At 43.4% G+C, this 15839-nt stretch overlaps 1 long non-coding RNA gene across 1 annotated transcript in view; it reads left to right on the forward strand.

The window, feature by feature from the left end:
• The window catches only part of LOC115852941 (uncharacterized), a 99640-nt gene that overhangs the window by 45525 nt on the left and 38276 nt on the right, over positions 1 to 15839 (forward strand). The window contains exons 3-4 of the long non-coding RNA XR_009565400.1: positions 954 to 1042; positions 8707 to 8912. This is a non-coding gene — a long non-coding RNA (uncharacterized lncRNA). The remainder of the gene's footprint in view (positions 1 to 953; positions 1043 to 8706; positions 8913 to 15839) is intronic.

Genomic DNA, 15839 nt, shown 5'->3' on the forward strand with positions numbered 1-15839 from the left:
CAGGCCCTGTAGGAAAAGCTCACTCTTCCTCTTGTGTGTCTCCCCTTTACTATCATACCACAGCCACACTCACAACACTTTTGACACCAGATGTGAGGGTCGGGGTGTTCCTGCACCACTGGTTCTACAACACCAGCTGGATGTCCCACAGTTCAACTCAATTCTGACACTGTCTTCCTGGAAATAGTGTCAGATCCTATAGGTTAAGGGCTCAGTCCCGCAAAACAACCCCTTCCCCCCACCACTTCGGATGCCAGTCAAAAGTCCGGGTTGTCACCTGTGCTGCTGACCAATCATCCATAGATCAGGTATTCCCTCCACCCCCTCCTCGGGCTCAATTAATGTGCTAGAGCAACTCACAGAACTCAGGAAAGCAGCTCCCTTACTGTTTACCAGTTTATTCTAAAAGGATATGATAAAGGATACATATGAACATCCAGATGGAAGAGATGCATAGGGCAAGGTATGGGGAAGGGACTCGGAGCTTCACCGCCCTCTCTGCCACTGTCCCAGCACCTCCACGTGTTCACCAACCCAGAAGCTCTCCAAACCCTGTACTTTTAGGATTATTATGGAGGCTTCATCACATAGGTATAATCAATGATTAACTCCATTTCCAGCTCCTCTCGCTTCTCTGGAGAGTGGAGGGGAGGGTTGAAAATCCCAAGCTTCTAATCATGACTTGGTCTTTCTGGTGATCAGCCCCCCCACCAAGAGTCACCTCATTAGAGCAAAATACATTGCTATTACCCAGGAAATTCCAAGGAATTTAGGAGCTCAGTGTCAGGAACCTGGGTCAAAGACCAAATATTAGAACAAAAGATACTCCTAGTGCTTTTATCACTAAGGGAATTACAAGGGTTTTAGGAGCTCTGGGATAGGAGCTGGGAGCAGAGAAGATATATATTTTCTATTACCTTATACCCTGGGCTTGTTCTGTCTTCTGATTTCAGGACCCAGCCTCTACATAGGACATGTCTGGGAAAGAGCAAGAGAACTGGCCAAAACTCAAGATGAGTCATAGACCTTCTGCTGCAACATGGTAAATGCCATATTTACTCACATTTCATTGGCCAAAGCATGTCACATGACCAAAACCAAATCAAATGAGGTAAGGACATAAAATCCTCCCATAGGAGGCACAGTGGATCACCTGACAATGGACAGGGAGGGGTGGGTAGTGATTGGAAAGAATAATATATTCCACCATGATAATATAAACTCATTATAGATAATTTAGAAAATGTAGAGAGGAAAGAAGAAAATCAAAATTACCTGTAATCTCACTGTTAACATTCTGATATATTTCCTTCCAGGATATATGTCTGTGTGCTTGCTTGTTTTGACAAATTTAGGATTACAGAATATATACCAGCTTTATAGGCTACTGGTTTATATAGAATTATAATATATAATGAACTCTTTCCCATATAAATAATCATTCTTTTAAAATGTCACTTTAATGCCTGCCCAATTTTCATATTAGTTTGGATAGACCAGATTTTGTAGCAATAAAAAAACCCTCAACTTTGTTGCCTGGCTTCGAGTCACAAAAGTTTATTTCTTATTCAAGCCACATGTCCAATGCAGGTTGACATGGAGACTCTGCTCATCTTGATCTCTCTGGAACAGAGGCAGACAGAGCAGCTACCATCTCAAATGTATCTGGCTATTGTATAGGAAGGAAAGGAGAATAGAGGGGAACATGCAATGGCTCTTAAAGCTTCTGCTCCCAAGGCTTTCACATTTTGTTAGCCAAAGCAAGTCTCATGGTGTGATATATTTTTTTTTAAATGGCCACAATATTTTGCAGATCCTCCAATCAAGAATTGAGTCTGTTTCTCCACCCCTTGACTCTGGGCTTAGCCATGTGACTTACTTTAGCTAATAGTACATTAGCAAATGTAACATGAGCAGAGGCTTAAAATATGCTTGTGCGTTAGGGCTTGATCTCTCCTAGTGCTTTTAGAACAGCCCAAGATTGACCTAGAGGGTGACAGACCATGTGGAGAGAGAGACCATGCTGTCCCAGCTATTACAGCCATCCCAGATATGTAAGCAAGGCCATTCTCAACCATCCAGCTCCAGCCAGCCCAGACCAGAACTGTTCAGCCAATCCACAGATTTCGAGTGTTGTCTTAAGCCACTAAATTTTGGGGCAGTTTGATATGCAGCAAGAGCTGGCTTATACACACATCTACATCTAATTTCATCTGGGAGGGAGCCATGATTTTTTTTTTTAAGTCTAAATGACTACCTCGATATTAAATCATAAGGATGTGCCGTCATTTATTTAACCATTTTCTTATTGTTAGAATCGCACTGCTACCCAATGTGTTACATCACATTTACTACAACTATAAACAACACTACCATGAATATCTTTGTGTATAAATATTTATCCACATTTCTGATTATTTAATTATAATCAATTGGTGGAAGAAGAATTACTGGGTCAAAATTTAAACCTCTTAATAATTACCAAATTATGAGACAAAAGGATTGCACCAATTTATATATCTAATGAAAGTATGTAAGTGTTCTCATTTCACTGCACCCTTACTCACCATCGAGCGTGAGCTTTTAAAAGCATCTTTACTAATCTAACAGGGGAAAAAAATCTCATTTAAATTTTAATTTCTTTGCAAATTGAGGTTGACTTTTTCTTTCAACTATTGTTAACAGTTAAAAATTCTTACATAACACTCAGTGTATATGATAGTATTTCCTTATTTTTCTATATTGAATTAAATCCAGCCTGAGTGCCCCACAGGACTAAATTGGCCGGAAGCTCGATACCAGATATCTTTCCCAGTTTCCTTTCCCTCTCTTAGATAAGTCCATCTGGGTTCCCACGGCCTTGAAGTAGTGTCCAGTTCTCACACTTAGACATGTCTTATTCAGGTCCATCTACCTCGAGGGCATTAGAGTCGGTGCAGGGCCCCTCCTGCTCAAATTTTTAACCACCTGTTGTTTGCCCAATATCATGTTCTGTCGGCACCACAGGAAGGCAAGATGCAGACCTCTAGTTCCCTTGATTTGGCAAAGTTATCATTTGAGAAAGCTTAAATGTGGCATGTGGGGGATGGGAGGGGAAGGGAGGTGGCTGGGATGACCAGAGGTTACATGTACTGCAAAATGCTTTTCCCAGTGGAATGAGCAGATGTCTCAGAAGACAAGCAGTGTAACTATTCGGAGCGTGATATAAATGTCAAGAGTCTAAGAAATCACACATGGAATTATTGAACCATAAGTCATCATATTTCTTCTGTAACCAAGAAAAAAATCACATTTTTATTGAGTTAGAAAAGAAATACAAAATCAGACTATGAATACTGCTTCATGAACAGACTTACTACCAAGACCCTCTGTATTCACACCTCCCAGCTCCACTGTTTTTTCATACGCTGCTCTTTGAAAAAGCTGCACTTTCTACCAAATGTCAGGGGATATAGCTTCAGTCAGTCAACTGTTCTCATCACTTGGGGTGGTGGGGTGGATCCCAAACCCAGTCACATTGCTTGCCTCTAAGGAGCGTATAGTCCTGTCTTCCAACCTTCTTTTAGGTAAGGCAGCTGAGTGAAAAAGCCAAGTCCCTATAAAACCCACTAACGGACTACCCATCAGCCTATGTGCCCGTGTTATAGGGGTCAGTATAAGGGCCAGCTGCCCTGCATCTAAGACAAATGGAGAACTTGCAAGAAAACACACGAAGGCTGCTAATGCCAAACACGTTACAAGGCAACATTTGCCTGTGCAATCTGTGTGTTATGTCTTCTATAAAGGAATGCCAGTGAAGGAAGGAAATGAAAACCATTCCCAATATGGGCAACCTCCCCTCCCCCACACATGCTAGAGCTGAGGCAGTGGATACAAAAGTTGGCAAAGGAGCAGTGAGGGGGAAGGGACCCTGAGAAGGCAGATCAGAAAGGTCAGCTCCTGTGCTTTGAATTCGTTGCTGGAAAAGAGAGGAGTTTTTAGATGGGACCCCCACAGAGCCGTTTTACTGTTCCAAGTCTGCTTGGGGTCCTTTTGATGTAGTTACTCTACAAAATCTCACATCTCCTTTAAGATTCAACTTCAGCTAAGGGCCCTGAAGAAACAAGGCCTCTTTTGAAAGAACAGAAGAGTCCAGAAGCTTCTGGGTTCAACAGGCCACTGTCTAAACTGACAACCTGCTCTCTAGCCTGAGGGATGATAAAACTTCACAGACTGGGAGAGAATTCCACTCAAGAATGTCTGCTTCTGAGAGCTCACTCTGATTGCCCTCATCCCCATTAACAAAAACAGATGTGTGTTCATGAGTAAAGTAAACATTCAAGGTCAATATACATTCCTCTCCAGCAATCTAGTTTGGCACTTCAATATGAGCAAATAGGCTATGGAGCTGAGTGGAACTTTTCTATAACATTGGTGTCGAGTGACAGGACGCACATCTGTGTATTAGGTTAACTGTTACATTAAATATCTACAGAATAGACTTTTTCTGTTTCGTGGGAAATGGTCTGAGCTACGGTAAATCTACTGACATGGAATAGTTATTCTCTATGAGAGAAACAAGAGAGTATGATATTTACGAGCCTGAGTCTGAATGCTGGTTCTAGTACTTACTATCTGTGTAACCTTGGGCAAGTCATTTAACTTCGGTTACTGTCTCTAAATGGAGGTTTCAATAGTATGTATTTCCTGCCTTGTCAGCACTAAGCATGTAAAAATGTGAGCTTATTCTAGGATTACTCCAGGACACTGGGGGGAAGTAGTATGCAAGAAGTCTCCATACCTAACCTTGTCTTCATTCATCCTTTCATCAAATATTTATTGAGTACCTACAATGTGCCAGCTAAAGATGCAGCAGTAATGATGAAAGACACACCTGAAAGTAATCGTGGAGTTTATGGTCTCCTGATTCATCTGCCACCCTCCCGAGACGTGACCCTCCAGTATCACTCAGCACCCTGAGTGTGATGTTTCTCAGAGTTACTTGAACCTAAGAATCACCTGGCACTCTTGTGAAAAAACAGATTCTAAGATCTCACCTCATCCTACTGAATATCGCAGGGAGACTCTGACTTCCTTTCCTCATTGGCAAAATAAGGAGCAGACACACCCTACCACCGTCTCATTATGTGTTCCCGGAGAAACAGCATATGGGAAATGTCTTCAGAAACCATGAAGTCACTTTCCAGCATGTGGCATCTAGGTTCTCTCTGGAGGATCAGAGAAGCCAGCCAAAGGCCACTCAGTGCCTATAGTCTGTGCTGGTGTCCTCCCACCCCACCTCCTCCTTCTGGACTCTTTGGAGACATGAATCAGAAGCCACCTATCCCCGTTTTAACCTAATGAGTTAATGGGTCTCATACAGGAACCAGCCTCAAGTCCACCACCAAGGTGAACACTTGCATTGTATTCTGGGAATGCCTATTACAAGGCTTCGGAGGTCCAGTCAATGGCCATAACTGGTGGTTTTCAAGGGACATCCTTGCCTTCCCTTGGCACCTGCTAAAATGGGAGATGAACCCAAAGATTAGAGGGGTGAATTGTAGGGTCTTGGTAAGTTCTCATCACCCAGCCCCTGCCCACCTCTCCAGCTCCATCTCCCACTCCTCTTCCATACATCCACTAGCCCTTGACTGCCTCTCCCCTTCTTTCAGTAATCAAACACTCCAGTTTCAACGGGTCACAAAACCACCCAGAATAATGATGATATTTCCTAGCCCTCTTGCTGTTATGATCAATGGGTTGTAAGCAGAAATGTCATATGGCCACACCCAGGAACAGTCCACAATAAACAACTGGCATGTGTTTTATCCCTGTTCTATCCTACGCTTTCCTCCATCCTGCTGCTTGGAAAGCAGAGGTAGCAACTGAAGCTCTAGCATCTGTTTTAGATGTTGGGAATGAGACAACATGTTAGGACTTCTGGGACCCTGAGCACTGTATGGCACAGAGCCTCTGCTTTAGTCCTGAACTACCAGCCTCTGTGCTTTTACATAAAAGGGAAGTACACCTCTATTTAATTTAAATCAGTGTTATTTTGAGTTTCTATTACATACTACAAAGTGAGTCTTTACTGATACGGTGCTCAGGAGGATGGATTCTGGAAAGGCACTGCCTAAGTTCAGTCACTTATTAGCTGATAGCCACAGGTATAGTGCTTCACTTTTTGGCCTCAACTATAGAAGGTAGATGCTAAAGACAGCATCTACCTTCTTGGATTGTTGCTAGGAATGAGCTAATAATATATGTGAAGCTTAAAACATGTAAGGCCTGACATAGGGTAAACACCCAGAATAAAAGTGTGCCCTAAGGGAGTAAGATTGAAGGTTGTTCTCTCAAATCAGAGGTAGGCTTTTTTAGTGCAGCAGCAATACCAATAGTGTTAATAATAATATCTTTTAAAATTTTATGGATTACTTTGCAGGAATCTTTTCAGCAGTTATGTATGAACTGTGCATTATGTATGTATGAGTTATGTATAATTACTTTCATTCCACAGAGAAGAGAATGCAAGGTTAGAGAGGTTAGGTTTACATGCCCCAAATCACATAGTTAGTAAGGGTCTGTGATAGGATTCACATGCAGGTTTTTCACTTCCAAATTCCATACATTTTCTGAAAACCTTCACTTGCTCCTAAATGCAAGTTGTTGTACTGCTATGCATTCTCTTTTTTAGATGCCTGATGCACATACATTTTTTGCAAAGGGATTCCCAGGCTAGATTTTTCTGTTTGCAAAGAATCAAAAAGGGTGCCCAAATTCCCCATGTAAGAAATTTTGTTTTCTGGTCGCCGACAGCTCAAATGTGAATAGGCCGTGTATTTGTTCCCATAAAATGTTAGCCCTAGACTATACTTTGAAAAAAGGGATCCGATCAGGGCTCGCCTCAGGAATGGGGGTGGAAGAAAAGCCTTGATCCATCCCCATCCTGGTTGCAGTCTGGACAAAAAGCCCTGATTCTGAGTGATATTTCAGGCTCACCCTAAAAGGGGCCCAGAGTTGAGCGTCTGGGATGGGAGTGAGGCTTTATGACAGTGCATGTGTTTTGAATTGACAATTCTTTTAACAGAAGCAACTTGGAACCAGGACTGGGGGAGCTGCTGCTCACTGGAATGTTGTAGCCATTTTCCATGTTCCCTGAGGGCAGGGCAGGTGGCTCCCAGTGCATCTGGGGGTGGGGTTAAGTTAGATGCTAGGAAAAGCTTGCTTGCTATAATGACTGTGAAAGGCAGGCACAAATGTGGTTGTGGAATATAGTTATCTGTGCAAATTTGAAGCAAGTATAGGAAAAAATCTTTCACACGTAGAGGATATGGATTGAATGTCGTTGTAGCAGAAAACAGGAATTGAGAACAGAAAGTAATGGTATAGGGCTTCCCTGGTGGCTCAGTGGTTAAGAATCCGCCTGCCAATGCAGGTGACATGGGTTCGAGCCCTGGTCCGGGAAGATCCCACATGCCGCGGAGCAACTAAGCCCATGCGCCACAACTACTGAGCCTGCGCTCTAGAGCCCACGTGCCGCAGCTACTGAGCCCGCGTGCCACAACTACTGAAGCCCGTGTGCCTAGAGCCCGTGCTCTGCAACAAGAGAAGCCACCACAATGAGAAGACTGCACGCCGCAACGAAAGAGTAGCCCCCGCTCGCCGCAACTAGAGAAAGCCCGTGCACAGCAACGAAGAGCCAACGCAGCCAAAAATAAATAAATAAATTTATATTAAAAAAAGAACGGGATGGTCAAAAATAAGATGCTCCACGCAGTGTGTAGAATCAGGGAGGGGTGTGGCTTTTGCTTGTGCACCTTGCCTGGAACCTAAGGGCTTGGGGTCCAGCACAAGGGAATGGGAGGAAGCTCAGGCAGCGGCCAGGCTGGCACACCTCCCTGCAGGGCCTGGGCATTCTGGTCCCCTCGTGCACACAACCAAAGGATGAAATCAGGTGAAAGCTGAGGACTCTCCAAGCTCCGAGTTCCTCTGAGCCGGAATGTAGAGAATTTCTATCGATGGAAAGTGATTTCTCTATCCTCTGTTAGTTTCTGTGGGCTACACTCCTGAATCTTATTTACACTTTCTCTTGAGGAAAAAATTGTGTAAGCCTATGGAAAGTTTCTTTCCTAAGCGGCGGGTTCTGTGTAGGGGCAGCGTGGGCACGAGGGTGTAGTTAACAATGAGGGAGGTTGTAGGGAAACGTGACAATATCAACTTAGAAACTCCAATCCCTTGTGTTTGACCTGGACAGGGAGGCCTGCCTGCTTTGTCCTACTTCACAGGAAAATGACAAAGAGGGGATAAGTGAGAAAAAGTTAAAAGTTATGTACAACCCTTTTGCCTCCAAGCCTCTTACAGCCTGCCACATCGTTAAAAAGGCTTACTGTGTAAGTCTTACACCCAAAGTTTAGAGAAAAAGAAATATTAATTGAAAAAAACTTGTTATATCCTAATGAAGTTTGTTCTTTTCTTCACCTGTACAATTTTTTTAACTTATGTAAAATGAGAGAATTGGTGAAGGAAAGAAGAATTACTTTTTCAACTCATAGACTCTACATTTACTCCAATAAGAAATTCCACTGTCAAATGTAGTTGCCCCAAAGTGAACACAACCAACCACAAGCAGTTGAAAAGAGTTGGTTTATATGCTTTTCTATGTATAAAGGTAAAGGGCAAACGTACAGTGTTAGCTATCCTAATTCATTCCCAATTTTTTCTCCAAAGGAAAGAGAGGGAGAGAGACCCAAAAGGGAGAAGAGTTGGCTCTCAGTAGCTTTCCATTCGGCTGGAAAAGGAACAGCTCTGGTTGCTACAACTATGGTTGCTCCTTCTTGCTATTTATGGATGGGGTGGCTGTTACTGCAGTCCACTAGTGCCCCCTATTGTCCCCTTCAGGAAACTCACAGGGCAGCATGAACGGCTAAACCTGGGTAAGTCATCTTAACACCCTCGAAACTTTTCTGACAAAGAAATCTCAAAATTTTGAAACTATGCTTCCACATTTAATTCACTGAAAGACAGTTTATAGTCAAGTTACATTATTATTTCTGAGACTTAGAGAATGTTAGGAAGGACCTTTAGAAAGTATGTAGCCAGTTGTTTTTTAACCTAAGTATGGGTATTAGCTCTGAGAGATATTAGCAGTTATTATGTGAAACCAAAATGGGTTAGGAGACACTGGGTTAAATAAACATTAATTAAATATTAGATAAGCAGGATCTTTCCTGCTGGTCTTCTCAGATCCTTTAATATGGATTGTGTGCCTCCCAAGGGGAAATGCAATTCCCGATAACATTTGACAAGAACCACGTTGTATACGAATTTCTTGTAGGGCTAATATTTCAGGGAACACTTTGCGAAAGTGCTAATTGAGTCCAAATGAACCATTCTACAGATTTGGAAATAGTCCCAGGGAGGTGCCAGTGGCTTGGTGGTAGTTAGTAGGGCCGCCGTGAGGATCTGTCAGGAGGCTCCCAGCTCCCAGAGCTGCTTCTTCACCAGAGAGCCTACCTCCTCCCCAGAGTCAATTCTTAGTATTCCTATTTCCACAAAGCGTGTTTACCTGTGGAATGGAAAATGGCATTGCCTTCAGCCAAGGATATTGGGAAAGTGAAGTAGACCCCTTTCAAGTATGCTCCAACTCTTTGGGGAGGAGAATTTGCTTCTGGTATTTTCGATTCAATTTTGCTGTCTCTTGTGAAGAACCTCATTTTTTTATAAAAAATGTATATTCAGCAAATACGATGCACACGGTTTTCTGGTACTTGGAAGATTCAACATGATATAGCACATTGGGTAAGAGCAAAGGTTTGGAGGTCAGGTTCTGGTTCTGCCACATTCTGGCTGTGTACATTTGGACAAGTTACTTATCATCTTTAAACTCAAGATATGGAAACAACTTAAGTGTCCATTGACAGATAAGCAGATTAAAAAATTGTGGTGTGTATGTATGTGTATGTATATATATATATATATACACATACATATATATATATATAATGAAATTTTATTCAGCTTTAAAAAAAAAGAAGGAGATCTTGCCATGTGAAACAACATAGATGAGCCTGGAAGACATTATGCTAACTGAAATAAGCCAGGCACAGAAATAAAACTGCATGATCTCACTTATATGTGGAATCTAAGAAAGTTGAATATATAGAAGTAAAGAATAGAATGATGGTTACCAGGGGTGGGAAGGTGGGGGAAATGGGGTGATGTTGGTCACCCCATTTGATGTTGGTGATGTTGCACTTATGGAGGATGAATAAGTCTGGAGATCTAATGTACAGCATGATGTGGTTAAGAATACCATAGTGATTACTGGAAATCTGCTAAGAGTAATTTCAGTGCTCTCACCAAAACAGTAACTAAAAAAGTTAACTATGGGAGAAGATATGTTAATTCGCTTAACTGCAGTGTATGATTACTGCATGCACTACGTATATGTGTATCAAATCATCTTGTTGTGGGACTTCCCCTAGCAACCAGTGGTCAAGACTCTGCACTTCTACTGCAGGGGGCACGGGTTCGATCCCTGGTCAGGGAACTAAGATCCCACATGCCTCGTGGTGCGGCCAAAACAAAAAAAATCATCATGTCGTACACCTAAAATATATACAATTTTTATTTTAAAAACTCAATTTGTAAAATAAATAAAAGACTCAGAATCCCTATCTATAAAACCTGACTGGGCTTCCCTGGTGGCGCAGTGGTTGAGAGTCCGCCTGCCGATGCAGGGGACATGGGTTCGTGCCCCGGTCCAGGAAGGTCCCACATGCCGCGGAGCGGCTGGGCCTGTGAGCCATGGCCACTGAGCCTGCGCATCCGGAGCCTGTGCTCCGCAACGGGAGAGACCACAACAGTGAGGGGCCCGCGTACCGCAAAAAAAAAAAAAAAAACCTGACTAATCCCTTCTCCACAGGATTGTGTTGAGGACTAAATTAGAAAACACAGTTGCCCCTTGGTATCCACGTGGGATTGGTTCCACCACCCACCCATCCCCAACAGATACCAAAATCTGCAGATGCTCAAGTACCTTATATAAAATAAATACTCCATACCCAGGGTTCCACATCTGTGCAGATTTCAGCCAACCAGATTGAAATCTGTGGTTGGTTGAATCTGCGAATGTGGAACCCGGATATAGAGGGCCAACTGTACATGTAAAATGGTTAGTACAGTGCCAGCACATGTGTTTAATAAATATTTGCTGCTGCTGCTATCATTATTGTTTTCCTTATTATGATTATTGATATTATTATGATGCTATTATTGTTACTTTTATTGTCCCTGCCCTCAAGGACTTAATAGCCCAGTTGGTGATAGAAGACAAGCACACTCAGAAACTTCAAATAACAATATAAGGGAATGGAACAGAGATAGCAACTAGGTCTCACGTCACTTGCCGTGAGCCTTCAGTGGCTGCCTCAAGTGCTATGTGGAGAAGAATTCTGAAGTTCTTGCCAGCCTTGGAGAGAAAGAGCACCAATATCAATTAGTGATGTTTTTCATGGGAATGAGGAGTATGAATGAAGTTATACCACACATACTTAACATTCTTAAAATGAATGATGAAATTCCAGATGTGACAGATTAGATAGAACAGTCATTTCTGGAGAAGATAAGATAGCTGGACCTTGGAGGATGAGTTTGATGTGAATAGAAGGAGATGAAGTAAGGGAGGGAGAGGTATCTGGCACCAGGGATTTTGTGAGCAAGTGTGCCAAATATAAAATCCATATGGCCTATTTGTGTGGCAATGAGTAGACCAGTCTGTCTAAAGAAGGGTTTGATGCTAAAGATTAGCTCTACAAATACGGTAACCAGAGATGCGGAGCTGGTGACGCAACATCCAATAAGTTCTCCCACTGTTCCCACAAATTCCCTCTTATGCATTGGGCCATGTGCCTGGATTTGAAGTTCAGAAAATGTGGATACCAGTAAGTCTCTAGCACCATCTTGTCTATCATGGAGCTGTTCAAAGGCTCTTTTCCGGGACCTCCCTGGTGGCGCAGTGGTTAAGAATCCACCTGCCAATGCAGGGGACACGGGTTTGATCCCTGGTCTGGGAAGATCCCACATGCCGCAGAGCAACTAAGCCCATGTGCCACAACTACTGAGCCTGTGCTCTAGAGCCTGTGAGCCACAACTACTGAGCCTGCAATCCACAACTACTGAAGCCCGCACGCCTAGAGTCTGTGCTCCACAACAAGAGAAGCCACTGCAATGAGAAGCCCAGGTACTGCAAGGAAGAGTAGCCCCCGCTTGCCACAACTAGAGAAAGCTGCGCACAGCAACGAAGACCCCTCGCAGCCAAAAAAAAAGCTCTTTTCCATCATCCTTGCTCATGAAGACCATATCCTTTCATGTTTTCATATTTAGTCCCCAACTGCTGTTCAGAGCCCATTACTCTACGTGCACTTTAAAAAGTCCTTACAAATGTCTTCCATCACGTACAGATGGCATTGCAGCCCCAAGCATCTGATTCTCGGCAAATGCACACACAGATAAAAAGTCACTGAAAATGAAAAATGAAGAATCAACCTACCAGAAATTGCAGCTTGCATGTATACCATGTGCCTTCCCTCTATTCAGAACTGTGCTAGCTCTGGGAGGGATATCAAAGATGGGTTTATTAAAACCACAAATAAGGATGGGAAGTTTTGAAATACCCCATTTGCAAAACTTCATAACGTGACATAATGAGATTTTATTCATCCATTCTTTTTTATGGAGTATCTACCAAGAAGCAGGCACTTCTGTATTAGTTGAGACTTGTATGGTTACAAGTGACAGAGACCTAACTCAAGCTCATTTAAGCAAAAGAAGGGACTATAGTAAGGGATAATGTGACATCTGTGAAACCAAAAGACAGGAATGTGCCTGGGGCACAGGAACCACTGAAACAACTCCAAGACCATCAGGTTTCTCTTTTATTCTTCTTGTCTCTGTGCCTTCATTCACTCGCTTCCTTAGTTTCATTCTTCCTTCTAGCTAGCCATCACCTTTCTCCACGTGGTGAAAAACAGGGGGGCCAACAGCTCTCAGATGTACCAGTATATCTACATAGCTTTGGGCACTAGAAAGAAATTATCTTAACATTCTCTCTGGTTCCAAGTTGAAAAATCCCCGGGAAGGACTCATTCAAGTAGTTCAAGTCAGATAACTCCAAAGAGTCATGAAACAACATGGCAGCTCCTGTGGGAACCGTAAAGATGGGGTGAAGAAAGAGGAAACTTATGGAAGAGAGGGGGTGAAGTGCTGGGCCAACAACACAAGAGGTGCCTGTTCCACCTTCCCTTATTTGTTTTTTCATGCCAGTTCAGCTACGCTATCAACAAACAATTCCATTCATTTAATAAGCACTTATTCATTTACTGAGTGTCTGCTATGTGCCAGGTACTATGCTGGATTCTAAGGATGAAACGATGATCACGATGCCTCTTAGAGTGCTAGGCATTCAGAGATACAAAGAAATATAAACTAGACTTGGTTTAGGACCTCTGGAAACTTACCACACAACTGAAGGCAGAAGACTGTATTTGGAGAATCATCAAGGGGCAAGCTGCGTGCTATGGATAATGAAGGTAAAGGAAAGTGAGTGGGGTCAGTGAGGCCTGGAACCTTCCAGGGAAGCATCTTGGAGAGGGTGGTACTTCTGCAGGGTCTTTAAAGGGTGAGGAAGTTTTCGTTTATGAATACATGTGTTTTTTGGGTTTTTTTTAAAGAGTATATGATTTCATTTATAAATTTATTTATTTATTTATTTTTGGCTGTGCTGGGTCTTCGTTGTTGCGCACGGGCTTTCTCTAGTAGCGGCAAGCGGGGGCTACTCTTCATTGCAGTGCGTGGGCTTCTCATTGCAGTGGCTTCTCTTGTTGCGGAGCATGGGCTCTAGGCACGCGGGCTTCAGTAGTTGTGGCCCGCGGGCTCAGTAGTTGTGGCTCACGGGCTCTAGAGCACAGGCTCAGTAGTTGTGGCACACGGGCTTAGTTGCTCCGTGGCATGTGGGATCTTCCCGGACCAGGGATCAAACCCATGTCCCCTGCATTGGCAGGCAGATTCTTAACCACTGCGCCACCAGGGAAGTCCCACTACACGTGTTTGAAGTGCAGGATTTTCACAACATCACACTAAGTGAGGCCTCTGCTCCTGGCTGTCTGCATCTGGAATGCAGCCGGGGGCCAGTGGCCCTGTTCCCTTCTCAGAGACAGGACTACCACCCACAGCTCTTCTGATAGCCTTGCGTTTTATTGCCATGGCCTGTTGGATCAAAACCTCTGAGTTTGATGCAAGTTCAGAATAATTTCCTTCAAGGATTAACTCATCTTTCTGGGCTTGGGGAGCTACACAAGCAACATCTGGTACAGCCTGCAGAGGCATTCTTCACCCAAGGAGTTTCAAATTTCAACATGTGAGCCGTCCTGCTGAATAACATCATCAACGGGAAACAGCACTCAGAGACCTCATCTGGTGGTAACAAGAGCTCTGTGTAATGCCCCGAATCATGTTTTGCACACGACAGTAATAAATGGTGCAAACTGTAACAGGTCCTTTATCACTTTGTTTCTTGCCAAAGGGACTGAATTCCACACTGCTGGGGTTGAAATCCCCTTGTGGGCGTCCTCTGGGGCCATTTCATAGCTCGTGATAGCACTATTAACAACCCCCATCCTGTGCATGGACCAGCCCATAGGCTCACATTTTAATGTAGTCACAGGGAATCTCATGGTCAGTTCCTTTTCTAAGATCCCATCTCTCACCTCTCTGTCTGCCCAGGCGTTCCTGGAAAATCCTTGGTTGGGCCCATTTCCTTGCCCCTTGGTAAATCCTGGCTTTATTCTTCCACACTGTGTTTTTGATATCCCTGGCTCTGCCCTCTGCATCCTATGGGTTAGTCCCACCACTCCTGGAGTTCTCTTCAAGGTCAAGATTTTACCATGTTCTTAAAGGCGAAACCCTATAATAGTTGGGTGTTATGTGTCAGGGATGTATTATTTACAGGGGCACTATTATCATCACCAGTAAGGAAAATGAGGCTCAGAGTTTGAGTAAATTGTCCAGGTACAAGATATGAACCCATGTCTGTCTCACTTCTAAGACTGTGATCTTTTTAAGGGATAAATAAAGGAATTCCAGAATATGGTCATGGGAGTCCCACATGGGAATCCGTACTTCCAAGTGGGGGAGGGAGAAGGAAAGAGAAATAAGGAAAACATGACCCAGAGTAGTGGCCCTGAATTCAAAGGAGGAGAATTTTGAGACATGGTGAATTGTGTCTAAGGCCACAGTTGGAGAATATGGAGAGCATTGGCATGAAGAAGACTATTGGCAAGTGTTTTCAAGAAAAAGTTCAGTTGAGTAATGGGTCTGGAAGAGGTTAAGTAGTGGGTAGACTGCAAACAAAAAGAAAGGGCCACCACATAGATGATGGAATAAAGTGAAAGGCTGTTCTGTATCTACTAAACTTGAAACTCGGGGTGGAGGGGGATGGGGCGGGGACCCAAGAATTGTTTTGACAAGCCCTCCAGGTGATTCTGATACACACTAACGCTTGTGGACCACTGCTATAGTACAGTTCTCAGCCTTGGCCACACATTGGAATCACCTGGAATAATGATGCTTCTGCTCTATTCCTGAAATTCATTTAGTTGCTCCAGGCAAAAGGCTGTTTACAAAACTCTACAGGTGATTCTAATGTGCAGCTAAGAGTTGAAAACCACTGCTACCTCAAAGAGGAAGTGGAAGGGGTAAAAATAACTGTGATGCCAAGGGCTAGCTGTGCCAGACATTGTGCTAAGGATAAGAACATGCTTTTAAATATTTAATGGGCATAAGGAAAACCCAGCGAGCTCCCA

The sequence above is a fragment of the Globicephala melas genome, chromosome 10 (assembly GCF_963455315.2).
Source record: "Globicephala melas chromosome 10, mGloMel1.2, whole genome shotgun sequence".
In the NCBI taxonomy this organism is placed as follows: domain Eukaryota; kingdom Metazoa; phylum Chordata; class Mammalia; order Artiodactyla; family Delphinidae; genus Globicephala; species Globicephala melas.